The 27721-nt window shown below is 38.1% G+C and overlaps 1 protein-coding gene across 6 annotated transcripts in view; it reads right to left on the bottom strand.

The window, feature by feature from the left end:
* TBL1XR1 (TBL1X/Y related 1) overlaps window positions 1-27721 on the bottom strand; it is a 182951-nt gene that overhangs the window by 72193 nt on the left and 83037 nt on the right. For 4 of the 6 annotated variants that reach the window (XM_021666465.2, XM_021666468.2, XM_012435550.3 and 1 more), the window contains exon 2: window positions 13991-14066. The exons of 1 other annotated variant lie outside the window; for it this stretch is intronic. The gene's annotated coding sequence lies outside the window, so the exon portion shown is untranslated. Of the gene's footprint in view, window positions 1-13990; window positions 14067-17850; window positions 17929-27721 lie in introns of those variants that run through there. One more of the 6 variants, XM_012435551.3, reaches the window with a different exon arrangement.

Genomic DNA, 27721 nt, shown 5'->3' with positions numbered 1-27721 from the left:
GACCTGTCATCAAGGTGATTTCATTCCTGTTATTCTATGAGTACCTGAGGTTCACTGAAAACTCTCATGATTTGCCTCTATACAATCTGTGTTAAAAAAAAGTTTAAAAGAATGCTGGAGTGCAAATGAGGAGATCCAGGTCAAGTCTTGCTTCTGTAACTATGACAAATAAAGTATATAATATGGAATCATTTCTCTAAACATTAGTCCTTCATTTGTAAAATGAGGCCTGAACTCAATAGAACTTACTTAGCTCTGTAACACGGTCCCAATATCTAATTTTAGGAACCCTCAGAAAGTCATTCCAGTCTCCCCAGATACTAGCATTAGCCAAGTCCACACATGTATGTTTTAAATTATCTAGCAGCCACATGAAAAAGTTAAGAAGAAACAGGCAGAATTTATTCTAGTATTACTTTATGTAAACCAACATATTTGGATTCTAATTTCTTATAAACAGTATTTTTAAATTGAGATAATTTATTTATTTTTTAGAAAAATTAAGTCTTCAAAATCCAGCACACACTTTTACATTTACAGCACATCACAATTCTGACAAGTCATACTCCCAAGTGTTCAACAGCTACGTATTTCTAGTGGTTATCACACTGGACAAGTCTAAATACAGAAGTGAAATGGTGGGGGAGGGGAAGCAAAAGCAAACAGGGGCCAAGGTGTCTCAATATGGGTAGTCTGTCTACACAAGCTGTATGTTCAGGTGGCAATGAAAGTGTCTGCCCTGTTACATGGCATGGGGACAGAGCAATGGAAGTCTGTTTTCTGAAATCAATTTCCACCTCTCTACTGTAACTGGAGCCAATGATGTTTTTTAAAAAATAATGGTTTTCTCACCAATAAAATAGATATTAACAATTTTACATGGTTATAGCAATATTTAAGTAAGATACCTACTCTCTATCATGGAACATATACAGTTGACCCTTGTACAAAGCAGGAGTTAGGGTGTCAACCCAATCAAAAATCCACATATAACTTAATGACTTCTCGTAAACCTAAGACTAATACCTAGTTATGACCAGAAGCCTTACTAATAACATAAACAACACACACATTTTACATGTTGTATCAGATATTGTATTCTTACAATAAAACAAGCTAGAGAAAAGAAAATGTTATTTTAAAAAATCATAAGGGAAATTCACTTCATTAAATGGAAGTGAATCATCATGAAGGTCCTCATCCTCTTCACGAGGCTGAGGAGAAGCTGGTTAAGCTGTCTCAGGGGTGGACGAGGAAGAGAAGGTGAAAGGAGAGGCAGGAAAGGCAGGCATACTAGGTATAATTTCTATTTTCAAAAATCCGAGTAGAAGTGAACCCACATAGTCCACACCTGTGTTATTCAAGGGTCAGTCAACTATACTAACCCTTCCATTTTAGGGTTGGCTTTTGTTTGCTTTTTCATTGATTAAAAAAACATATAAACTGGCCGGGCACAGTAGCTCATGCCTGTAATTCCAGTACTTTGGGAGGCTGAGGCAAGCAGATCATGAGGTCAGGAGTTCAAGACCAGTCAGAACAACATGGTAAAACCTTGTCTCTACTTTAAAAAATACAAAAATTAGCTGGGCGTGGTGGCACAAGCCTGTAATCCCAGCTACTCAGGAGGCTGAGGCAGGAGAATCACTTGAACCTAGGAAGCAGAGGTTACAGTGAGCCAAGATTGTGCCACTGTCCTCCAGTCTGGGTGACAGAGCAAGACTTAAAATACATACACACACACACACACACACACACACACACATATATACATATATACACACACATATATGTATACATATACACATAAACACACACATATATATGTATATATATGTGTGTGTGCATATATATGTGTATATATATAAACTAATCAAAATGGTTTCTGCATCTTTCTCTTCTTACACGTTTAAAGTATCTCTATGTAATCTTTTCTTTAATCACAAGCCTTTAAGCTCTAAGTCACTTTTTAAAAAACATCAAGTTGTAATAAACTCAAAATGATCCCATTAAACATCCGACAGGAAATGAATGCCTAATATATAAAGGACTGTGAAATAAGAAGTTTAGCATTTCAGCCTTTTTGTTTTAGAGACCCTCCTTACAGGTGCCAGTAAATCACAGGAAAAGAGAGAAAATAGGCATGATGAAGGATTTCTGTTCCTATGAACTGGGATTAAAATAAAAAGACATAACTAAAATTAACTGGCCTAAGAAACAGGACAGAAGTTGAAGAAACAAACAAACAGCACCTGTATAAATCTAGAAGTTCCCGTCCATTACACACCAACCCTAGCATGTTAATTTCTCTCTCAAGCTAGAATTTTTTTTTTTTAAATCATGCAACATCATCCACTGGACGGATGGATGAATGAAAAGAAAAAAGAATGGACAAAAAATGTCTTCAAATGGCTTCAATACACCAATGAAATAAGAAATGGCCTTCAGTTTTATGACCATGCTATCTAACTCTAAATGGTTAAAATCTAGTAAGACCAAATTTAATACAGCACACGCAAAGAAAATTAGGAAAACCTAAAATAAGCCAGATAATATTCAGTGATAGGACACCCTGTGTTTTAGCATTACCGTGTGAAACATCTATTGTGGGTGTACGTCCTTGCTCTCACACTACTCTGTCTCTCGAGATAAGAGACCTAGTATTTTATTACTGGCTGAATAGTGTCTATACTGAGAATTTATAGAACAGACAGAAAAATTATTTGAAGCATGAAAAATGTTTTAAAATAAAAATAGTAACTCACCATAATAAGTTCTATTACAGTTAATGTAAGTTGAGCACCCCAATCCAAAAATCCAAAATCCGCAATTTTTGGAGCACTGACATAACGCCACAAGCAGAAAATTCCACACTTGATCTCATGTGACAAGACATAGCCAAAACTCTGGTTCATGCACAAAATTATTTAAAATACTGTATAAAATTGTCCTCAGGCTATATATATAAAGAGTACATGAAACATAAATTTCATGTTTAGACTTGGATCCAATCCCCAAGATAATCTCATTATGGATATGCAAATACTCCAAAATCCAAGTAAATATGAAATCTGAAATACTCTGGTCCCCAGCATTTTGGATAACCAATGCTCAACCTGTATAAAGATTAAATCCATGTAAGAATCCAAGTTTTCTGGTGGGGCGCGGTGGCTCACGCCTATAATCCCAGCACTTTGGGAGGACGAGACGGGTGGAACACGAGGTCAAGAGATCGAGACCATCCTGGTCAACATGGTGAAACCCCGTCTCTACTAAAAATACAAAAGTTAGCTGAGCATGCTGGTGCATGCCTGTAGTCCCAGCTACTCGGGAGGCTGAAGCAGGAGAATTGCTTGAACCCAGGAGACGGAGGTTGCAGTGAGCCGAGATCGCACCACTGCACTCCAGCCTGGGTAACAAGAGCGAAACTCCGTCTCAAAAAAAAAAGAATCCAAGTTTTCTTTGCCTTTCAAGTGATGCCACAGTCTCTCAAGGCTTCCATTTAGGCTCAGTTGTTTCAGCCTCTAATGACGAAGATACAAGGAATCAGTTAAATACAACTCCAATTTGTGTGTGCTCTGCTTTTATTTTTAAAAATCCGAGTAGACGTGAACCCACATAGTTCACACCTGTGTTGCTCAAGGGTCAACTATACTAGCCTTTCCATTTTAGGGTTGACTTTTATTTGCTTTTTTGTTTATTAAAAACCATATAAACTAATCAAAATGGTTTTTGGCATTTCAAGTCTAAAGACTAACAGCTGTTTGAGCTAACTCTCTTATTGTTGATTTGAGAATCAGTTTTTAGGAGGCATACATTCTCACCCAAATGAAAATGGTTCACACAATATCATGTGACAATGTCGTTCATTCTTCACATTTAATAATACCACTTCATAATCATGACAGTGAGGGGATTAAAAAGGACAATAACAAGGAACTTTCCTACAGTAAACAAATTAATCTGCAGATGCTCCATTTATGGCATAGGTAATAATCACTGACTCCTAAATATGTACTACACTCTTTGTTCCCAGCAACCTGTTGGTAGGGTCACAACTCCTTGAGGTCTTGTCTTCAGTCAGGCAAGTCATAACTTAATTTCTTTCAGTTTTTTTTAGAATAACCAAGTTCCGAGAGAAGAGATGTTAACAAAATACAGCAGGGCAGTGTATGAGTGAAAGAGGTGATTTACTAATTATACTGAGAAATGTAACTGCCAGTAGACTAGAATACTCATCAAGGCAGAAGAGGCCGGCAGGGTCCAGCCCATGTTCCCTCGTCACTCAACTTTCCCGAGTAGTCAGGTAGCTTTTTTTTTTTTGAGACGGAGTTTCACTCTTGTTACCCAGGCTGGAGTGCAATGGCACGATCTCGGCTCACCACAACCTCCGCCTCCTGGGTTCAGGCAATTCTCCTGCCTCAGCCTCCTGAGTAGCTGGGATTACAGGCACACACCACTATGCCCAACTAATTTTTTGTATTTTTAGTAGAGACGGGGTTTCACCATGTTGACCAGGATGGTCTCAATCTCTTGACCTCGTGATCCACCCGCCTCGGCTTCCCAAAGTGCTGGGATTACAGGCTTGAGTCATCGCGCCCGGCTAGCTTTTGACTGCAAAGCACTCTGAGGCCTTTTCAAACCGGTTACACAGCAGGTCAGGGAGAAGACACTGAGGAGCTAATGCACTGCCCTCCACAAAGCCTAACTCCCTGACTAAGGAATGGAAGTAAGTGGACAAATTACCCCAGGTTTCTTGCCCCTTGGGTAGAAAAAGAGACATGTCTACACTGTCCCCCAAGGCTGCCACATGATTTGAGTACAAATGCACAAAAAATGAGTCTTTCAGGAACTCGGTATCAACCTCTTCTTTCATTTCTCCATTCCCCACATGAACCTTCTAGATCTACCGCTCCAATAAAGGGTCTGGTTCCTCAAGAATCGAACCTAAGAGAGCTGCTCAGCATCATTCCATTCTTTGTGGAAGAATCCTGTTGTTAAACCAAATTAATTTTTAGAAGTTGTGGGATGACTACAGAATCAGAACAAGAAGGAATAGAAGGGCTCCGGGGATTGATAACAAAGTTGGTAGATTTTTCTGGAAAATAAGAATTATCTTTGGAATAGTTCAAAGAAAAAGATATGCAGACAGTTCTAAAACTAGCAACAGTTATAAAATAAAAGATGCAAATTAGAACTACAGTGAGATACTATTTCTCACCTATCAGATTAAAAGACACACATGTATCAAAAAATACAACATGTAAGCTGTCTGCTAGTGGGGAAACAAGGAACCTCGTATATTGCTGGAAGGAACATAATGTAAAGCATAATGCTTTACAGAAGGGAATTTGGCAAATTGACAAGCATATTTCATGTTCCTACCTAAAAACTTCCACTCTTGAAACAGCTGTGTAATGGAGTATAATGCAGCTATAAAAAATGAATAAAGAATATCTGTCTACATGCTGCTATGAAGTGATCTCCAGAATATTTAAAAATACACATGCATTTGTTTATATTTGAGCAAAATAAACCAAAAATAGTTTGTTTTTTTAAAGCTTGCTTACTTACAAAAGACGGAAGTAAGAATGTATTTATACCACTTTGAAGTGGTAGAAATGTTTTCTGTGATAATAAAACAAACATTTTAGATCCTAAATACTGAAAATAAAATGAAACAAATAGGCCTGGCACAGTGGCTCAGGTCTGTAATCCCAGCACTTCGGAAGAGGTGGGAGGACTGCTTGAGCCCAGGAGTTCAAGATCAGCCTGGCAAACACAGGGAGACACTGTCTCTAACAAAAAATTAAAAAATAAAAAATGTTGGCCAGGCACAGTGGTTCACACCACTTTGGGAGGCTGGGGTGGATAGATCATGAGGTCAGGAGATCAAGACCATCCTGGCCAACAAGTTGAAACCCTGTCTCTACTAAAAATAAAAAATTAGCTGGGTGTGGTGGCATGCACCTATTGTCCCAGCTACTCGGGAGGCGGTAGTCTGCAGTCAGCCGAGATTGCAACACGGCCCTCCAATCTGGCAACAGAGCAAGACTCCATCTCAGGGGGGCAAAAAAAAAAAACCCAGGCATGGTGGCATACAACTGTGGTCCTGTGTCCCAGATACTTTGGGAGGCTGAGGTGATTCAATTGAGCCCAGAAGGTCACAGCTGAACCATGATCATGCCACTGTCCTCCTACCTGGGTGATTGAATGAGAAAAGAAGAAAGAAAAAAGGAAAGAAGAAACAAAAGACAAATTAAAGAAAAAAGGGAGAGGGAAGGGGAAGCAGGAAGCGGGAGATAGGGGAAGGGAGGGACAAGTTGACCCCCTATATGTAAGTTGGTGGGGCAGGGATTACAAATGAGGACTCACTTTAAAGCGTAATACTTCGCTGTAATCCCACTGAGACATGGACAAAAAAGGAAAAATGAAAATACAGTCACTACTCATACTGGCTAAATATACATTTATAAATATAAAAATGTCTAATTTTATATTGTTTATTTTCTATATTTACATGTATTTATGCTTGAAATGACATTTATATTCTATTTTTATGTTTAATATATTTTCTATTATGTTTACATATTAAATACTGCATATTTTATATAACAAATATATTAATACTATTTTTCACACTAAAAGAAATCAGGACTTCTTAGAGACACAGATGATTTGAGGACCAAGGAAGGACATGTACAAGATGAGCTTTGGCCACCATCTTGTTTTGTCAGAAAGCAAAGAAGTTACCAGAGACCGAGAACACTATAAAGTCTCGTCAAAAAGACTCAGAAGTCAAATTGAAAAGGCTTGTTTAGCCAAGGCAATGACATCAATAAAGAATACAAGCTACCGTGCATTAAACCTGTCAAATGCTTAAATCCACAGACGCACAATACTTTAGTGAAGAAAACCCTCACTTGTTTCCTAGAAAGGATTCTAAGAAACAACTCAGTACTTTGAAAACTGGTATAGGAAGGAAAGAATCATGCATTTCGTATGCTCTCCTATGCAATCTGTGCCACAGAGTAACCAAATATCCGCTGGGGAAAGTTTATCTTTATAGAAATGTTACAGATAATAAAAGCCTGATACAATTTGAATATCAATATTTTGTACACCCTCATGGAAATAAGCAATCCAGGCAATGACCATCACTGTCTCCTGTCAGGAATAAAAACAAACATTAGGTGCTTCTTTATGCAAGCATACAGTGAGTGCCCCTCATCTAAAATGATCGGGGATACAAGCGTTTCAGATTTTGAAATATCTGCAGTTTAACAGTTTAGCATTCCCAATCTGAAAATATGAAATCCAAAATGCTCCAATGAGCAATTTCCTTTGAGTGTCATGTTAGTGTTCAAAATATTTCAGATGCTGGAGCATTTCAGATTAGAGGTATTGCATCTATACTTAGCACCACCTGTCAAACATTCTGCCACCCTAACCTTCCATAATAAAGGAAAAAAACCTAAATTAAGATGAACCCTAATTAATTAGATGAAGCCTTTGGATATAGCCACCAATTTGCAGAAAATATAAGGAAAAGATGAACACTATGCTACAGGAATGCAATTAATAAAATACAGAACGTAGAAAACTTCACAGGACAAATAAAAGGGAAAAAAATAGGTAGAAGCATAAGTACACAGTAACCAAACACAATGTGTAAATTTGGTTGATTGTGTAAAAACATATTTATGAGCAGTTCAGAAAAATTAAAGCTAAGTAGATAATTGGTAGTGTTAAGAAATTATTGTCAACACCTCACACCCATTAGGATGGCCACTAGCAAACAAATAGCAAATGTTGTCCAGTGTGTAGAACCCTGTTCACTGTCGGCAGGAATGTAAAATGGTGCAGCTGCTCTGGAAAGAGTACAGAAGTTCTTCAAGGAAAAAACAAACAAACAAACAAAAACCAGAATTACCATATGGTCCAGCAGTCCCTCTTCTGAGATCCCAGAAAGAACTCCAGTTCTAAAAAGAGCTGAAATCAAAAACATCCATGTTCAAAGCCAGACTATTCGTAACAGCCAAAAGGTGGAAGCAACCCAAATGTCTACCAACAAATGAATGAATAAAGAAAATGTGGTATGACTTCTATTCAACGTAGTAAGAACTCACAGCCAGAGCAATCAGACAAGAAAAGATATCAAAGGCATCCAAATCAGTAAAGAGGAAGGCAAACTGTTGCTGTTTGATGATATGATTGCATCCCTAGAAAACCCTAAAGACTCCTCCATAAAGCTCCGAGAAGTGATAAATGAATTCAGCAAAGTTTCAAAATACAAAACTAATGTACACAAATCAGTAATTCTTCCATACACCAAAAGCAATCAAGCAATCAAATCAAGAACTCAACACCTTTTACACGTATTGTAACAGGTGCAAAAAATAAAATAAAATACTTGGGAAAATACCTAACCAAGAGGGTGAAAGACCTCTAGAAGGAAAACTACAAAACACTGCTGAAAAAAATCATAGCTGACATAAACAAATGGAAACACATCCCAGGATCAGATTTTGAAATATCTGCAGTATAACGGATAGAATCATGGATACAATCAACATTGTGAAAATGACCATACTGCCAAAAGCAATCAACAAATCTAATGCAATTGCCATCAAAATATTACCATCATTCTTCACAGAAGTACAAAAAACAATCCTAAATTCCTATGGAATCAAAGAAAAGCCCACATAGTCAAAGCAATTCTAAGCCAAAAGAACCAATCTGGAGGCATCACATAACCTGACCTCAAACTATACTATAAGGCCACAGACACCAAAATAGCCTAATACTGGCATAAAAACAGGCACATAGGCTGGGTGCGGTGGTTCATGCCTGTAATCCCAGCACTTTGGGAGTCCCAGACAGGTGGATCACAAGGTCAGGAGTTCTGAGACCAGCCTGGTCAACAATGGTGAAATCCCACGTCTACTAAAAATACAAAAATTAGCCAGGTGTGGCGGCAGGCACCTGTAATCCCAGGCTGAGGCAGGAGAACTGCTTGAACCCGGGAGGCAGAAGTTGCCCTGAGCCAAGACTGTGCCACTTCACTCCAGTCTGGGTGACAGAGCAAGACTCCATCTCGGGGAAAAAAAAAAAAAAAAAAAAAAAGGCACATAGACCAATAGAACAGAGAACCCAGAAATAAAGCCAAATACTGCCAATTGATCTTTGACAAAGCTAACAAAAACATAAAATGAGGATAGGAGACCCTATTCAAACAAATGGTGCTGGGATAACTGGCAAGCCACATGCAGAAGAATGAAACTGGATCCTCATCTCTCACCTTATACAAAATCAACTCAAGATAGATCAAAGAGTTAAAAAGACTTGAAACCATAAAAATCCTAGAAGATAACACTGGAAAAACCCTTCTAGACACTAGCTTGGGCAAAGACTTCATGACCAAGAACCTCAAAGCAAATGCAACAAAAACAAAGATAAATTAAGATGGAACTTAATTATTAATTAAAAAGCTTCTGCACAGAAGAAACAATCAGCAGAGTCAACAGACAACCCACAGAGTAGGAGAAAAATCTACACAATCTATACGTCTGACAAAGGACTAATATCCAGAATCTATAAGGAACTCAAATCAGCAAGAAAAAAATAATAATCCCCTAAAACAGTGGGCTGAGGACATGAATAGACAATTCTCTAAAGCAGGTACACAAATGACCAACAAACATGAAAAAATACTCAATATCACTAATGACAAGGGAAATGCAAATCAAAACCACAATGTGATGCCACCCTACACCTGGCAAGAATGGCTATAATCAACAAATGAAAAAACAATAGATGTTGGTGTGGATGCAGTGAAAAAGGACCACTTACATTGCTGGTGGGAATGTAAACTAGTACAACCACTATGGAAAACACTATGGAGACTCCTTGAAGAACTAGAACTACCATCTGATCCAGTAATCCCACTACTGGGTATCTACCAAGAGAAAAAGAAGTCATTACATGAAAAAGACACTTGCACACGCATGTTTATAGCAGCACAATTTGCAACAGCAAAACTATGGAACCAGCCCAAATGCCCATCAGTCAACAAGTAGATAAAGAAATTGTGGTATATGTATATACACCATGGAAAACTACTCAGTCATAAAAACGAATGGAATAACAGCATTTGTAGCAACCTGGATAGAAGTAGAGACCATTATTCTAAGTGAAGTAACTCAGGAATGGAAAACAATAACACTGCATGTTCTCAGTCATAAGTGGCAGCTAAGCTATGAGAAGTATGCAAAGGCATAAGAATATACAATGGACTTTGTGGACTCGGGTGAAAGTGTGGGGGGTAGAGAGAGAGAAAAGACTACACACTGGGTACAGTGTACACTGCTCTGGTGATGAGTGCATCCAAATCCCAGAAATCACCACTAACGAACTTATCCGTGTAACCAAACACCACCTAATCCCAAAAAACCTTGAAATAAAAAAGAATTAAAAAATAAAGAAAATATGATATGTACATACAATGGTATTTCATTCTGCCTTTAAAAAAACAAGGAAATAATGTCACAAGCTACAATACAGATGAACTATGAGGACATTATGTTAAATGAAAGCAGACAATCTCAAAAAGACAAATGCTGTATGGTGCTACCTATATGAGGTATATCTAGCAAACTCACAGAAACAGAAATAAAAGGGTTGTTGCCAGAGGACAGGGGTGCTGTTTAACGGGTAAACGGTTTCGGTTTTGCAGTGAGCCCAGATCAAGCCACTGCACTTCAGCCTGGGGAACAGGGTAAGATCATCTCGAAACATAAGTAAATAAATAAATAAAAAGTCAAAATAATAACATACACCTGCTGGCCAATGGGCCCTAATAATGCAACATGCGATAATTACAAAAAGTAGTATGAAACACTGTATATAGGAAAGCAGCTATAAATCATGATTTAAGATGCAATTAGATTTGTTTTATTTTGTTTCTTATTTATTTATTTATTTTGAGATGAAGTTTCACTTTTGTTGCCCCAGCTGGAGTGCAATGGCGTGATGTCGGCTCTCTACAACCTCTGCCTCCTAGGTTCAAGTGATTCTCCTGTCTCAGCCTCCCAAGTAGCTGGGATTATAGGTGCATGCCACCACACCTTGCTAATTATTGTATTTTTAGTAGAGACGGGGTTTCACCATGTTGGCCAGACTGGTCTCGAACTCCTGACCTCAGGTGATCCGCCCTCCTTGGCCTCCCAAAGTACTGGGATTACAGGCGTGAGCCACGGCGCCTGGCTGTAAGGTGCAATTAGATTTAAAATTACTCGTGTCTAGGTAAAAGAAGGGCGAAGGCAAAAAAGAATGTTATTGATCCCTTGTATTATTTTAGCAAGAACAATGTTCAGCAAGGGAAAGGAAAATGTTTGAGGAGACGGATATCCCACTTACCCTAACTTGATCACTTCACATTTATACAATATCAAAATATCACATGTACCCTAAAATAAGTACAACTACTACATATCAATTTTTAAAATTTTAAGGAAAAAAGAACACTATTGAGGGCAGACAGGGAGGTAGTAGAGGTAACTGTATATAATCCCACCAAACATTCTGGCATTTTCAGAGAAAAAAAAATATGACATACTATGTACCACAGGTTCAACCCAGAATACTATCACATTTCTGAGGGTCGTCATGGGAAACCCACCATTTTTAACCAATACCTATAAATTTACTAGCACATCTGCACAAATATATAGAAATGGCTCAGTGTCCTTAGCCAGACTATGAGCAAGTTTGCTGTAATCTTGGTCTCCTTCATCTCTAACACACATTAACATACACGCATATATATACACACACATAAATCTCTGTGATGATGACATTAACATGATTTCAGGGATTTTCAACAAAACTGACAAACGTGTGGGATGATCTAATTTAAAATATAGTCTATGAGCAGTTATAAAAACAGTCTGTGTGAGTAGTACATAAAAATTTTCACTTAAGAATAGGCACTTAGAAGAGATAGGTAGCTGCACGGCACCTGTACCTCAGATACCCAACTGGTCTGATTGCCGGGGGAGACGTGCCACAAATACTAAGGCTCTGACAACAAAGAAGGGTAACAGGTTTCAAATGTGAACTTCATCTGAACAAAAACTTCATGTGAACAAAAAGCCAATAGGAGACACTCCAAATACCAAAGCTGATTTAGCATGGATCTGTTTCTTTCATGAGTAACTCTACTGCTCCCTGGGAAACAGCAGATTTCGTGGTTAATGAGTCACCAGAGCAACCTACAGACCCCAGCAAATGCTTTATAAATTAACAAAAACCATGTCATCCTTTGTGCTAGGTAAAGCTTGGCTTGGGGGGTGGGTATCTTATTTTCTTTAACATCTCCTATCAACCCCTGAGAGAGAAAAGAGAAAGGAGAAAGGAGGAGATGAAAGGGAAGAGGATGATGAGGATGCAGAGAGGGAAGGAGAAAGGGGAAAGGAAGAGGTCAACCTGTTTTTTCCCAATAGGAATTCAGAAGAATTTAGAGAGAGAAAATTCTCTTCCTATCAACATACTGAAAAAATTCATCTCTAATAGGAATTATTTCCTAGGAATATTTTCACAAACATCTTACCCACTTATTCTGGTTCTTGTTAACTTTTAATAGTTTTTCTTTCAGACTGATACATCTATCATTTCCCATCAAATTCTATAAACCTCAGTTTCCATACCTCTCTAATTTAATATTTAAAACTAAAATTAAGTAAAAATAATTAAAACTGTTGCTAATGAGCTACAGAAAATATTTATAAATGTAAGATGTTATTATTTAATTCTTAAAAAAAAAAGTAAAAGTTCCTTTCTATTTACTGATACCCAAAATATACTATTTTGGCAAGAAATTACTTTTTTTAAAGGGAGAATCACTGTGACTTCTAGTTAACAGTGATAGGATCACTTGGTATACAGCTAGAATAATTCTTAAAAATTAAGTCCAATTCCATAAAAATTAAGTCCAATTCCATCATCTAAGTTTTATAAGAGTACCTGCCAAAAGTCAAAGATTCGTAGTATATTCAGGAAATAAAGCAAATGCCAGCTCCTACAGAGTCCAGTAGTCTTTCTGCTATATCACATGATTGCCATTTATATTCTACAGTGAAAGGCTTCTTTAAAATCTTTCTAAATAGATAAGAATAACTGTCCTTAAAATTATTAATTACAACAGGTAGAATCCTAGCCATTTAAATGCACACAACTAAAAGTATTAGGATAAATGCAATACACAGAAACAAATCTATTTTAGTGAAATGATGGATGAAAATAGTGTAGCAAAATGCCACTGTTGCATTTTTAACAATACTATTCACAGAATATAGTTCATTTGACAAAACACAGAACCATCACGATATAACAATACTTTTCATCCTGATGACTTAGCTAAGAGGTTTTTAAAACTACAGAAAACAGAAATCTTAGGCTGGGCACAGTGGCTCACACCTGTAATCTCAGCACTTTGGGAAGCTGAGGTGGGCAGATCACCTGAGGTCAGGAGTTCAAGACCAGCCTGACCAACATGGTGAAACTGTCTCTAGTAAAGATGCAAAAAAATTAGTGGGGCATGGTGGCACATGCCTGTAATCCCAGCTACTTGGGAGGCTGAGGCAGGAGAATCACTTGAACCTGGGAGGCGGAGGTCGCAAATGAGCCAACATTGTGCCATTGCACTCCAGCCTAGGTGATAAGAGCAAAACTCCATCTCAAAAAAAAAAAAAAAAGAAGAAGAAGAAGAAGAAGAAGAAAGAAAAGAAATAGAAATTTTCAAAAGTAGCAATTTAAAAAAAATATTCAAGTTATTTTAGGTACTTTAAACTACATGTATTTTTTTTTTAAGCCCACTTACGTAGCTTGGGAACCATGTATTTTGTCAAATTGTGAGAAACTCTGAAAATTCTCAAATGATTCTAAAAACAAGAGAATAAGAAACACTCTGACACTGGGAGTTGGAGAGTCTTACCATTGGCAGTGCATTGATGAGGGGATGTGCAACTGAATATCCGGTCACCGCCAATCACAAGTTGCTGTTGTTGATGCTGAGGAAAAGGAAAGTAAAGTATTCAATGTGCCCTAAAACAAACTCAGTTTAAAAGATTTTCCATATGAAATGTTACATGTCTGAAATACTCTTTAAGGTCCCCACCAGTGAATTTCTTTTTCCCCCAAGTAATTGTTATCATATACAACAGCAGCAACTTTTGAGTGCTTAATACTTGGCAAGTCTTGAGAACATTCATAAGAGGATGACACAGAGAACAAAATGAGACTCCAGGAGATTAATCTGCACACAAGTGGTCTCGCCACCATTCAGTTCAACTCGGGTAAATACTACTGGATTAGGGTCCAATTAGTATGTTCATAATCTACAATAACGGGCCACAAAGAATGACATAAACTTGCATTCTATATTCTGTTCAATAATAAAGAGAAATATATCATTGGATTAGAAAGAATTTCAATCAAAACTTACTAACTTGGATCTCTTTAGACTTTACATTTTATAGGGCTTATCCAGTCTTCTGAATTACTAAGTCAGGGTACCATATATTCCACAGACCCTTTGTGTCAATAGAAAAGTTATACTTCACATATTGTATCAGAAGAGACTCTTGGGACACTGACCAGTGCAGTTTCCACCGTGGAGTACAATTCTGTAAAGGGTTAAATCAAGCTGATGCCAAAGAAAGGAGTTTACCATGTGATCTATGGGAGGTTTAGCTCCTGCACCAACTAGGTGAAGTAAGTGAACACTAAAAAGATAACTAAGTAAATGGTGATTATGCCACATACACTATCCCACCAATCTCTTGTGCTTCAAAGAACATGACATGGGCGTGAGCCCCCAGGGCATGTTGCCTAGAGACATTTGGAGCTAGTTGGTAGATCCTTCCTAGCACAAACTGAGGAAATGCTCTTTAGACACCATGACTACATACCACTAGGCTCTGTTTACTCAAGGTCATGTTAGGAACGTCAATCATTTCACTATAAAGTTTCTGTCAACTTTTGAGCTAAAGTTGTTCAGGGCTGCTTGTTATCCAAAAATCACAAAGCACTTTTGTCACAGAAAAATTTTTGGCATACATGCATTCAATGTATTTATAAATAATAAATAAAATACTACTACTAAATAATGCGTATTTTAAAACACATACAAGTGGCCAGGCACAGTAACTCATGCCTGTAATTCCAGCACTCTGGGAAGGCGAGGCGTGCCGCCTGAGCTCAGGAGTTCGAGACCAGCCTGGGCAGCATGGTGAAACCCTGTCTCTGCCAAAAATACAAAAAATTAACCAGGTATGGTGGCACACTTCTGTGGTCCCAGCTACTTGCGAGGCTGGCGCACGAAGGTCACTTGAGCCTAGGAGGCAGAGGTTGCAGTGAGCTGAGATGGTGCCACTGCATTCCAGTCTGTGTCATCAGAGTGAGACTCTGTCTCAAACAAAAAACACACCCAACGTAAGCAAAAGACAGATAAATATTTATTTACAGTACTATAATATTTTTGTTCATAACATTCTAGATTCTTAATGTCTTAATAATGATAGTTTTACATCATTAACTAATACCTTAAGGTACAAGTTAATCGTAGAGCAAAGCTCATCAATACCAATAGTGAATAATCTACATTTCAAACATCTTTGTTGATAATCGCTAATTTTTTCAAACATTTATAAAATGATTAGATCATAGTAAGTGAAGAGTTCATTCTCCTAGTTTAAGTATTGGCTCTGCCATTTTCTTGTTTCTTAATCCTATCTTGGTTTCAGATGCAATTTCCTTGCAAGATTAAGTCTTGAGACAGACTGTTTTGGTGGGACTTGGTTAAAACTGGATAGTAAAATTTACAAATCTATGTAACCCAAGTGAATTCATGCTGTTTTAATTGTGTCCCTCACATTTCATGTGTTGGAAACTTAATCCCCAAATTCAAACGTCGATGGCATTTGGAGGTGGGCCTTTCAGACTCTAGCAGAATAAATTACAAAAGAGAAGCCGCACAGTATCGAGGGCTAAGAACCTGGAATCTGGAGCCACACAGGTGGGTTTGGACTCCCTGGCTCTGAATCTTAGTAGCTAGTTACCTTAACCCTCTCAGTGCCTTGGCTTTTTCATCTGTGAAATATGTTAGGGGAGTGGAATAACAACATTTAAAAAGTGCTATTCAGTCCCTAACATAGGACTTAGATGTAATATATCCTCGATAATACAAATAAATGGTTATAAAAGGAGTTCCTTCCTCTAGGAAGACAATCCCATAACAGGGAAACAGCTTGGCCTGGATTTCAGTGCCCACTTCTCCCCTGACTGTGTACCCAGGACACAAACTGTCCATTCAGATTCTGCTGTCCTGTGTGCCACTAAGGCTGCTGAGTCCAGTTACATTATGTCTTTTGTGAGTTAACACAACAGCATTACTACTTAAAAAGAAACTTATCACTTATAAAACTTTTAAATTACAACAGATTTGGAGTATGCCCAAACGTAGTAGTCATCCTGACTAGCATAACCTCACAGTAACAATAAACACCCTCTCAGTGAAGCAGTTCTTCAAACACTTCACAACTAAACATCTTCAATTTTTACTTTGTAATAGAATGCAATGGGCCTCTTTAAAAAAAATAAAACTGAAAACTGTCATTCTGAAGTGCTTTGGACACAAAGAAAAAAATATACACTTACATTAAACTAGACGTTAGGTTCAGAATTCTGAAATGTTATGTTTCTATTTATCCACTACTGATGAACTCAAAGTGTCACTCTTGTGCGCCCTTACTACAAGCATTTCCTTACAGATTCACATGAGAAAAGGATATAAAATTGGTTCTGATTTCACATTTTGAAAGTTGGCATAATCTAGACAATATCATCAAATGCTTTTCCTTCAGTAAATTATAACAAATTGTTCATTTAACTAGCACATTCCAATCAAAAACGCTGCCAGAAATACATTCCTTTATGAAATCAAGGTTGTATGTTTTTTAGTGAAATATTCTTAACTCTAGAGAATGCCAAGTTCTCCTCCAATATTGGTTTGCCAAAATGCTTTCAATTTAACTTGTTCATCAAACTTAAAATGATACATTTAAACCAGCAAACACAAGCTGTGTTATCTGCCTGACCCATTCAGGAACCACTTCTGGTTCACACACACATAGAGGCACCATATGGGGATTATGAAAGAAAGGAGACCACCTTTATTTACACACACACACACACACACCCCAATATAGAAAATTACTCCTCTCTCTGCCTACTACCCAAGTTATAATAATAAAACACCAACTGAGATTATCTGAATACAACTACTCCACCTTTCTTCTCAGCCATTGGCATGCAATGGTCTAGGAGTTGGCAAACCATGGCCAGTGGATACATATTTTTTTTACTTTGCAGGCCATTTGGTCTCTGTCATTACTCTGCTATTACAGAGCAAAGTAGCCACAGATAATACATCATTCTTTCCAATAAAACTTTATTCAAAAAAAAAAAAGAGGTAATACACCAGATATGGTCCACAGGTCATAGTTTCTTGACCCTGAAGCAATTCTCATAGCCTCCAAATTTCTACAGATCCAGGATAAAACAAAGAAGCTTTTAGGATAAATGAGGTAAAGTTGTTTTAAATCACATAAATTAACAGACCAAGCAAAAACACTTACTATTCAAACACTGCCCAGTAAAAACATATAACCATTGTATGAAAAGAAAATTTTCTAAGGAATTCAAACATAGTATCCTATGCTTGAATACTGAAGTTCAATAAGAAAATTAAGAGTATTAAACTTCAACATTCCTCTGCCATCTTCAGAAACTTACTTGACAGTGAAGGTAGAATGGAAAGAATAAGGGCTTTCCGTTCTCTGATCAAAAACTCAGCTCTTTTAAATCATACCCATGAAACCGTAAGCAAGTCCTCAGTGTCTTCACCTATATAGAGTATTAATAAATTAATAACTAGTTTATTATAAAATAAATTTATAATTAGTTAATAAATTCTAAATCATAATCGAATTCACAGGTAAATAAAGGAAAAAACAAGTAAATTGTATATTTGTAATTAATATTTAAAAACAAGTTAATAAATTGTATATTTGTAATTAATATTTAAAAACAAGTTAATAAATATAATTTTAAATTACATTTAAATTGTCAATTTCATACCTTTTCCCAGATTTTAATTGAGTATCAGTTGAATATCAAAACAACCAAAGATTCAATCAGCAACAAAGATTCTACACACTAAATGAGCTCTCTCCATTAGAAATGCATTAGTTACTCAAGAAAATACAAACTATGAAGAAAGCTAGACTCTCCTTTAACAGAATGGGAAGAAATGTAATTTAAAGTCTATGTTTATCCCTAACACTAAATAGGTTGTTTGGGTTTTTTATTTTGGGATGATTGCAAAATTTGTCCTACATTAGACAACAGAACTCTAAGAGGAAACAAGAGATGGAGAAAGAAAGGTAGAAGGAAGAAAAAACAAACTGTAATTAACCTTTCTACTAGAGATTGTTAACATTAAAAGTTAACCATTTACATCAAGTTACTATTAGTTCACCAACACTGGGAACAAAACTTACTAAAATACATCAGGAAACACAACAAAGATCCCTGCCCTCTCACAGTTCAAATTTCAGCAGAATTTTGATTAATAAGTGTAACATTACAATAATAAATGCTACAAAAAAAGAAAAAGTCCAAGCAGGGTAAAGAGACTCCGAAGTTGGGGTAAGAGAAAGGGAAGAAGGAAGCCCTCGGCTGATATTAAAGTAGGATGGTCAGAGCCAGAGTTGGTTTGTATTTCAACTGAGAGAGCAAGATACTCAGGAAGCTACAGTGTGCTCGATGTTCTGTGTACAGGCACTGATGTATGAAGATGTGCCTTGTATCTTGGTGCTGTCAGCTTACTACTACTGGAAGCCATACCTAGAACACTTCCTTATTCACAAAATACGTCATTTATGCTGTAATTATTCTAATTTTTTCTCTGAAATATCTATTCATGCCTGTTGTCTCCTATATGTTGTGAAGTGACAATTCCTAGGAGACATATCAGGCATTATAAAGGACAGATTTTTACCATTATAATAGTATGGAGGCCATCATAAAAGCTATCAAATGCTACAGAGAAGATATGCCAAATCAATGAAATTCTGAACTGTTGCCGAGAGTCTATTCGGTCAAAATATTTTCATATACACATTCTTACAAAATTAACATCAAAGAACTTCAAACTTTTTCCAAGACACATGATACAGAAAAATGTCACTGAAATAGAATGTCTAATCACTTAAGCCATTCTACAGTTTAGACAACAGACTCAATTTGTAAATATCCAGCAAATGCTTGCAACGAATCCAGGGCTATCTACCCACAATTACTACTTTAAAATACCTGACTAGGTAAAAATAACAAAACACAAACCAGAACTTCTTAAAATGCTTAAGAACCCCTGGTCTTGGTTTAGTTTGTGGTTTTCTTTCTTTTCCCCCTATTGTCTTCACTATCCTTCAGCAGAAGAAAAAGAGGAGGCAAAGAAGAAATGTTTGTGAGTGCATAAAGCTGGAACTATAAAGACACTGGGCTGCATTTTTTCAATGCCTTCTATTGTAAATGCACAGGAATAAATGAGAGTATGTCTACGACTTGTGCCTACTATTGTACCTACAATTCTAGATATGAATAAGTATTAAATGAGATGAGAGGAAGGAGTGGTCAGACCTTAATGAGAACAGGGAGGGATATTTTGGGAAGCAGTAAAGTGTGAGGACAAAATCTTACCTCAACTTCATGAGAGAAAAGAAGCCAGAAGTTGTCTAAGGAATATTTCCTTCCAGATAGGGTCCAGAAGAGAAAAATATCTTTCACACAAAGAGGATAAAAATGTATTGTGTATGATTTTCACCCCCTTGATGTTACGTCAAGCAAATCAATCAGCTGAAAAGAACTGCTCTAACAACTCAGACTCAACTAGACAAATTCACAAAACATAAGCAGGCCACACCTGGCATGTGTTCACTAAGAAAGCTACAGGACAGGAAAGGCTAGCACGGTAGTATCACACCAGACACACAGCAGGAAGACATGCAATCCGGGAGCTATTGTCTTTGCACCTCTCCCTACTACTATCATCACCACCATGTCACTGCTCAGGCAGGTATGCAAAAGGCAAAGAATTCACAGACCGTGCAAAAGCTACCCTGGTTTAGAAACACCCGAGCTCCACTGAAGAATCACGATCTTTTTTTTTTTTTTTTTGGAGACAGAGCCTTGCTCTGTTGCCCAGACTGGAGCACAGGAGTGCTATCTCAGCTCACTGCAACCTCTACCTCCTGGATGCAAGTGATTCACCTGCCTCAGCCTCCCACGCAGCTGGGACTACAGGTGCACGCCACCATTCTTGGCTAATTTTTGCATTTTTAGTAGAGACAAAATAGGTGGGAGGATCGCTTGAGCCCAAGTTCCACCATGTTGGCCAGGCTGGTCTTGAACTCCCGACTTCAAGTGGTCCACCCACGTAGACCTCCCTAAGTGCTGGGATTACGGGCGTGAGCCACCGCACCAGGACCACTATTATCTTATAAACATCTCCTGGACATATCTCCCAGAGCACCCAAACCATCAAAGACATGCTCGGTTTTAAGAATTTGTACACCTTCCTGCCATATATTAATATTTACTCCCAAACCAGATGTCAGGGATCTCTTTACCATACCCTATTTGGTGCCAACATTCCACTTCAGGTTTCAAATGAGTCAGAGCTAAACATTAAACCCAGGTCATTTATCCACAGAAAGAGAAAGGGTTTAGGGAACCTTTTACTCACACAACGCACCTGGGTCCTCATCCCAACTCTGCCTCTAGGTGCCAGTGGTCTTAGGCCTACAACTTAAGCCTCTTAAGACTCAGCACCAACAATCAATGACTGGGTTTACTGGATTGACTGCTAAGATCCTTTGAAGCCTTTTAAAAAATAAGAACTAGGCCCTGAAACCAAAGAAGAAACTTATCTCCTGCCTTCTGAGAAATAAAACAACACAGATACAAAATCAAAATAAAGTTTCTTTTTTTTTTCTTTTTGGAGAGGGAGTCTCACTCATGCTGGAGTGCAGTGGCATGATCTTGGCTCACTGAATCATCCATCTCCTGGGTTCAAGCAATTCTCCCACCTCAGCCTCCCAAGTAGCTGGGATCGCAGGCATGTGACACTATGCCCAGCTAATTTTTTGTACTTTAAGTAGAGATGGATTTTTTGCCACATTGGCCAGGCTGGTCTTGAACTCCTGACCTCAGGTGATCCACCCACCTAGGCCTCCCAAAGAGCTGGGTTTACAGGCATGAGCCACTGCACCTGGCCTAACTTGTTTTGATCACAGGACAGTTAAAGAAAAGCTGTCTCATTCAATCCCCTTTGTTTTATGCACAGAGATTGAGACTGAAAGTGGTTAAACGTTCTTACCACAGGTGACAAAGTGAGTATTAAACTCTACATTGCTGGTACATTCAGTATCATTTAAATATGACAATTTTATATAGTAGGTATTATTGTCCCTGTTTTAAAATACAAGTCGATAGGTGCAGTGGCTCACGCCTGTAATCCCAGCACTTTGAGAGGCTGAGGCGGGCAGATCAACTGAGGTCAGGAGTTCAAGATCAGCCTGGCCACCATGGTGAAACCCTGTCTCTACTAAAATTACAAAAATTAGTCAGGCATGGTAGCATGCACCTGCAGCCCCAGCTACTCGGGAGGCTGAAGCAGGAGAATCGCTTGAACCTGGGAGGCGGAGGTTGCTGTGAGCTGAGACCGGGCTACTGCACTCCAGCCTGGGCACCAAAGCAAGACGTTGTCTCAAAAAAACACTAATGGAATAGAATAGAGAGAGTCCAAAAGTAAATCTACATATTTACAGCCAACTAATTTTTCACAAAGGTGCCAAGAACACACAGTGGGGAAAGAAGAGACTCTTCAATAAATGGTTTTGGGGAAACTGAATATTCACATGTAGAAGAATGAAATTAGACCCTTATCTTTCACCAAAGACAAAAACTGAACAAAAAAAATGGATTCAAGACTTAAACATAAGACTCAAAACTAGGAAATTACTAAGGAACACTTCATGACAGTAGTCTGGGTATGGATTTTTTGGACAGGACCTCAAAAAGCTCAAGCAACAAAAGCAAAATTAGACAAATGGGATTACATAAAACCAAAAAACTTCTGCACAGCAAAGAAGGCAATTAACAGAGCAAAAAGATAGCCTACAGGATAGGAGAAAGTATTTGCAAATTATATATCTGACAAATAACATCCAAAAGAACTCAGACAATTCAGTAACAAAATATCAAATAACCTAATATTTAAAATGGGCAAAAACGGCCAGGAAAGGTGGCTCATGCCTGTAAATGTAACATTTTGGGGGGCGAAGGCTGGAGCATCGCTTGAGCCCAGGAGTTTGAGACTAGACTGGGCAACACACGGAGACCCCATCTCTAGAAATAATGAAAACATTTAAACAAAAATAAATGGCAAAAGACCTGAACAGACATTTCTCAACAGACACGCAATATCAGCAGGTATATGAAAGAATGTCTGACATCATAATCAAAACCACAGTGAACTATCACTACACTCACGATGTCAGTGTAAACATTATCAATGAGACAAAAGACGACAAGTGCCAGTGAGAACATGGAGAAAACGGAATTCTTACATACCGCTGGTGGGGATTTAACCAATACAGCCATTACTGAAAACAGTATGAAGGTTTCTAAAAAAAAATTAACATAAATAACTACCAGCAATCCTACTACCAGGTAAATATCCAAAGAGAGTGAAATCACTATGACGTTGAAGCGATGTCTGCACTGCTGCATCATAGCACTATTCACAATAGCCAAGATACGGAATTCATCTAAGTGTCCAACAACACATAAATGGGGCCTGGTGCAGTCACTCATGCCAGCATCCCAGCACTTTGAGAGGCCGAGGCAGGTGGATGGCTTGAGTCCCAGGAGTTTGAGACCAGCCTGGGCAACACAGTGAAAACACATCTGTACAAAAAGCCAGGCGTGACAGCACATGCCTCCAGTCCCAGCTACTCAGGAGGCTAAGGCAGCAGGATCACTTGAGCCCAGTAGGTGGAGGCTGCAGTGACCCAAGATCACGCCACTGTACTCCAGCCTGGGTAACAGATTAAGACCGTGCCCCCCCCAAAAAAAGAAAATATAGGACACATACACAAATGAAATAATATTCAGCCATTAAAGAATAAAATCCTGCCATATGACATCAGGTTTAGTGAACAAGCCAGGCATATGTGTGTATGTATACATACAAACACACACATACATATATATATATATATATATATATATATATATATATATAGTGTATATATATGCGTATTCCAGCCTGCAACAAAGCAAGACTCCGTCTCAAAAAATATATGGATGTGGCCGGGCGCGGTGGCTCACACCTGTAATCCCAGCACTTTGGGAGGCCGAGGCGGGTGGATCACGAGGTCAAGAGATCGAGACCATCCTGGTCAACATGGTGAAACCCCATCTCTACTTAAAATACAAAAAATTAGCTGGGCATGGTGGCGTGTGCCTGTAATCCCAGCTACTCAGGAGGCTGAGGCAGGAGAATTGCCAGAACCCAGGAGGCGGAGGTTGCGGTGAGCCGAGATCGCGCCATTGCACTCCAGCCTGGGTAACAAGAGCGAAACTCCGTCTCAAAAATATATATATATATATGGATGTGTATGTATACATACAGCCACAAAGGTTTAAAAAGTAGTAATATACACTACTTTTTTAAAAATATGTATTACTACTTTTTAAATCTTTTCATATACATACATTTTTAAATGTATGTATGTACATGAAAAGGTTTAAATAATAATAGTGTATGTGTGTCTATGTATACATGAATGTGTATATATATAAAATTTTTTTTTTTTGAGGCAGGGTCTTGATTTGTTGCCCAGGCTGGAGTACAGTAGCATTATCATAGCTCACTGTAGCCCTGATCCCCCCAACTCCCCAAACCCAAGTTCAAAAGATCTTGCCTCATCTTCTCAAGTAGCTGAAACTGTAAGTGTGTACCAGCAAGCCTAGCTAATTTTTAACTTTTTGTAGAGATGGGTCCTCACAATGTTGTCCAGGGTAGTCTTGAACTCCCAGGTTCAAGAAATCCTCATCCCTTGGCCTCCTAAAATGCTGAGGAGTGAGCCACTACACCCAGCCAATATTATGTATTTCAAAAGATAGTGTTGTACACGATAAAAATATAGTGTTAGCTGTGACTTCTTTTTAAATTGAAAAGGTTTAAAAAGTAGCAATAAAAATTTTTAAATAAAAAATTTAAAGGCACAGTGGCTCACAACTGTAATCCCAGTGATTTGGGAGGCTGAGGCAGGAGGATCCCTTGAGCCCAGGCATTTGAAGTTGCAGTGAACCATGATTAACACCTCTACACTCCAGCTTAGGGAACAGAGTAAGATCCTGTATCTTAGGGGAAAAAAAATAATGACGATGATAATTTTTAATTTAAGTGTCACTGTACTGAGGAGTGGGGCAGTCTACATCCATACTGTCTTACTGCCACAGCGCCCAGGCAGGATGGAGGCGACACAGTAAGGCTCTTGGGCCCCTACCAGAGGACAGTATAAGGCCATCAACCAGTAATATACTTTTAAACCATCTACCAGACCCAGCTTCCAAACATTTTTTACCTATACCATTTCATACAACTAACTAGTTTTTGCAATACTATGTCGATTTAACTGTTAAAAAACTGATGATACATATAAAAATCAAGGACTTTATCCAATGAGTTAGGTCAAATTTACTTAATTTGCATAATCAGTATTCACAAGAGAGACTGAAATTTTAAAACGCATTGTCTTCATCCTTTTGGAAGTTTACCAAAAAGTCTTGAAAGGCACAAAAGCACTAGTCATTACTACATTCACATTGTGCTGCTTACTGCTATTCATTACCCAATCCAAAAGCCTGAGAGTCAGACCTCTTTCCTCTGCCTCCTTTGTCTGTCACAACCACAAAATTTGGTCAATTCTTTCCAAATCTCTCTACGCTGCCTACTGGTCCCCCTTCAATCACACTATCCATACTCTTCATTCCTCTCTTCCCCTGCAACTTTGAGGTCGAAAGCCCAAATTGTTTTTAATGCATCCCAAAATTTATAATTGAACATCATTTGATTCAGCTTTTGATTTTTTTAGTTTTGAAGCAAGAGGTAATAATGGGTTTCTTTGCTGAGGCACTGCTTAATTAACTATTCATTTAAATAAGTCTTCAGATGCCTTCAGCCTCCTTGCTAACGATTCTAATTTTCTTCAAAACAGCAACATGCCCAGATAAACACTTGCTTTCCCAACCTTTCTTGCAGGCAGAGGCAGCCATATGTAATAGTTCTGGCTGGTAAGACCTCAGGAGAGGTCAGCTAGGGAGGGGATGAGGAGGATGAGGAAGCTTTTGCTTTCCTGAAAATAAAGAACAGATGCAGCACTTCTTCCTGCTTAAACATGATGACTCCTGCGGCAGTAGCCATTTTCAACCAAGGCAAAAAATGATGGAATTCATCACACTAAGGACAATGGAATTTTGAAAAACAGTAGCTTCCTGTCTCACAATTTGTTTAAAATAGTATTTTAGTTACTTGTAACCAACTGAACATCATCATTCTCCCCGTCAAACCTATGTCACATGATGCATTTCAAACTTTCTATGTATAAATTTGATTCATCTCCCACCCCAAACTTGTTCCTCCTCTCATATTTCCTACCTTGGTGTATGGCCCCATTTTCACCCAACCCAAACTAGAGATATGGCCCTGTAATTAAGATACATTTCCTGTAATTAAGCACTAAGCACCATGACTTTCTATTTCTAGAGTACTACTTGACATGTGTATGTTTTTAGTTTCCCAACTCCTCATACCTTAGCAGACTTTGGAAATGCTATATCCCCTGGCTGAATTTTAGATCACTCACATCCTACTTTACTAACCATTATGAATATTCATTTTATATGCCTGTCTCCCTTCACTATGTTATATGGAAAAATTGGGGGCCACAAAGAAATAGCACTCAAATATAAATTTTCCCAGCAAGGCAATTTAATGCAGCAATGGCGAGCACGCACCTGAACAGGAGACGGGAAGGAATTCTTACCCCTGATGCAGGCAGCCCCTACAGCTGTGTCATACTCCTATTGGCTAGGGTTGAACAGCACAGTCTAACCTAATCCCAACTGGCTATTTTAAAGAGAGCAGGGAGTACGAGTCAAGAGTGGCAGGGTGAGCAATTTGGCAGGAAAGTCAGTTACTGAACAGGTAACTAAAGGTGACTTAGGTCAGAGCAGGTGACTGGGATGACTGAGGACAGAGTAAGTGACCAGGGGAACAGATGTGAACTACTGATTAGAACTGGTGGAAAAGGTTATTTACTCAAACTACCTGGAAGTTAAACTTTAAAATGGAGGACAAAGAACTGAACATACTGATTCTTTGAAGAGAAATTTAGAACTCATTGTACCCAACAACTAGAAGGTATATATCCTGAAATATGCCTTATTCAACTTTATATCAAGAAAAATTAAGATAAATGTTTGCCTACAGCAAACCACTTGTGAAGTTCAGAATACTGGAAGTAAAATTTTTGTTCCAATGGTAAAGAACAAGAACTATGAACAATTATTTAACAACCACACTTCATTCTGAAATGCTGTATTACCTAAACACATTTTCATAATGACCACATCTTAGTAAAACACTCTAAGCTCATTTTAATACAATGGTACTCTGTAACAAATGCAAATGCAAAATTTTAAAAATATAACTTTTGCTTTTAAAGTGCATCCTAAGTTTTGCTCTTTTCACGTACAAGGCTGTGTTTTGATCCTGTTGATTATTCCAGGTTGAGTAGAGTAACTGGGAAGGCAAAGGAGTACATAAAAGAGAAAGAAGCAACAGTAGCCTGAAGTTGACTGAGAAAGGTTTCCAGTTATTTTTCCTTCACCGATCTATAAATAGCTAAAAAGATGCTGGAAAACTGAGCAGACAACTTCAGGAAATTAGACAGCTTAGAATAAGCAGGGCCTCTCTTCATTACGAGTCTTGACCCCAAGATGCTGGAAAGACAAATCTGCTCTACTGGCATCCCAACAGTGGCAGGAATAAAATCTGAAGAATACAGATGCCCCTGAAATGTCACTATAATGAAGCTGTCTACGCATTTTCAAATCTAGGTTTGCTGGTGACTATTATGACATGGAACCCAACAGAAAGCAATTATATTCCTATTTTTATTTCCTGCTTCTCCCTTCCTAATAATCGGATTCATTGGATGTCAGGCCATTTCACTTATAAACCTTATAACACACACAATGACAAAGAAAATGTCTACCTTTTTTTACAATTATATTAGTACATTCGCTTATTCAACAATATTTACACTGGCTTCCATTTCACAGCTTCATCCATTACTTATCAAATTCTAGGAAATAAGATGGAGAAAACTACTCACAGAACTAGAATAGACTGCAATAATACTGCTACTCTACCACTCACTGAGAAACAACAGGCTGGTTATTTTACCTCTCTAAACTTCAGTAAAACAGACTGTAATGTTATCTTCTCTGAGAGGGGAGTTAGGTCAGC

The sequence above is a fragment of the Aotus nancymaae genome, unplaced genomic scaffold, assembly GCF_030222135.1.
Source record: "Aotus nancymaae isolate 86718 unplaced genomic scaffold, 86718_ANA_hifiasm-v0.15.2.pri h1tg000019l, whole genome shotgun sequence".
Lineage (NCBI taxonomy): Eukaryota > Metazoa > Chordata > Mammalia > Primates > Aotidae > Aotus > Aotus nancymaae.
This window is presented reverse-complemented; position numbering and strand designations above follow the sequence as displayed.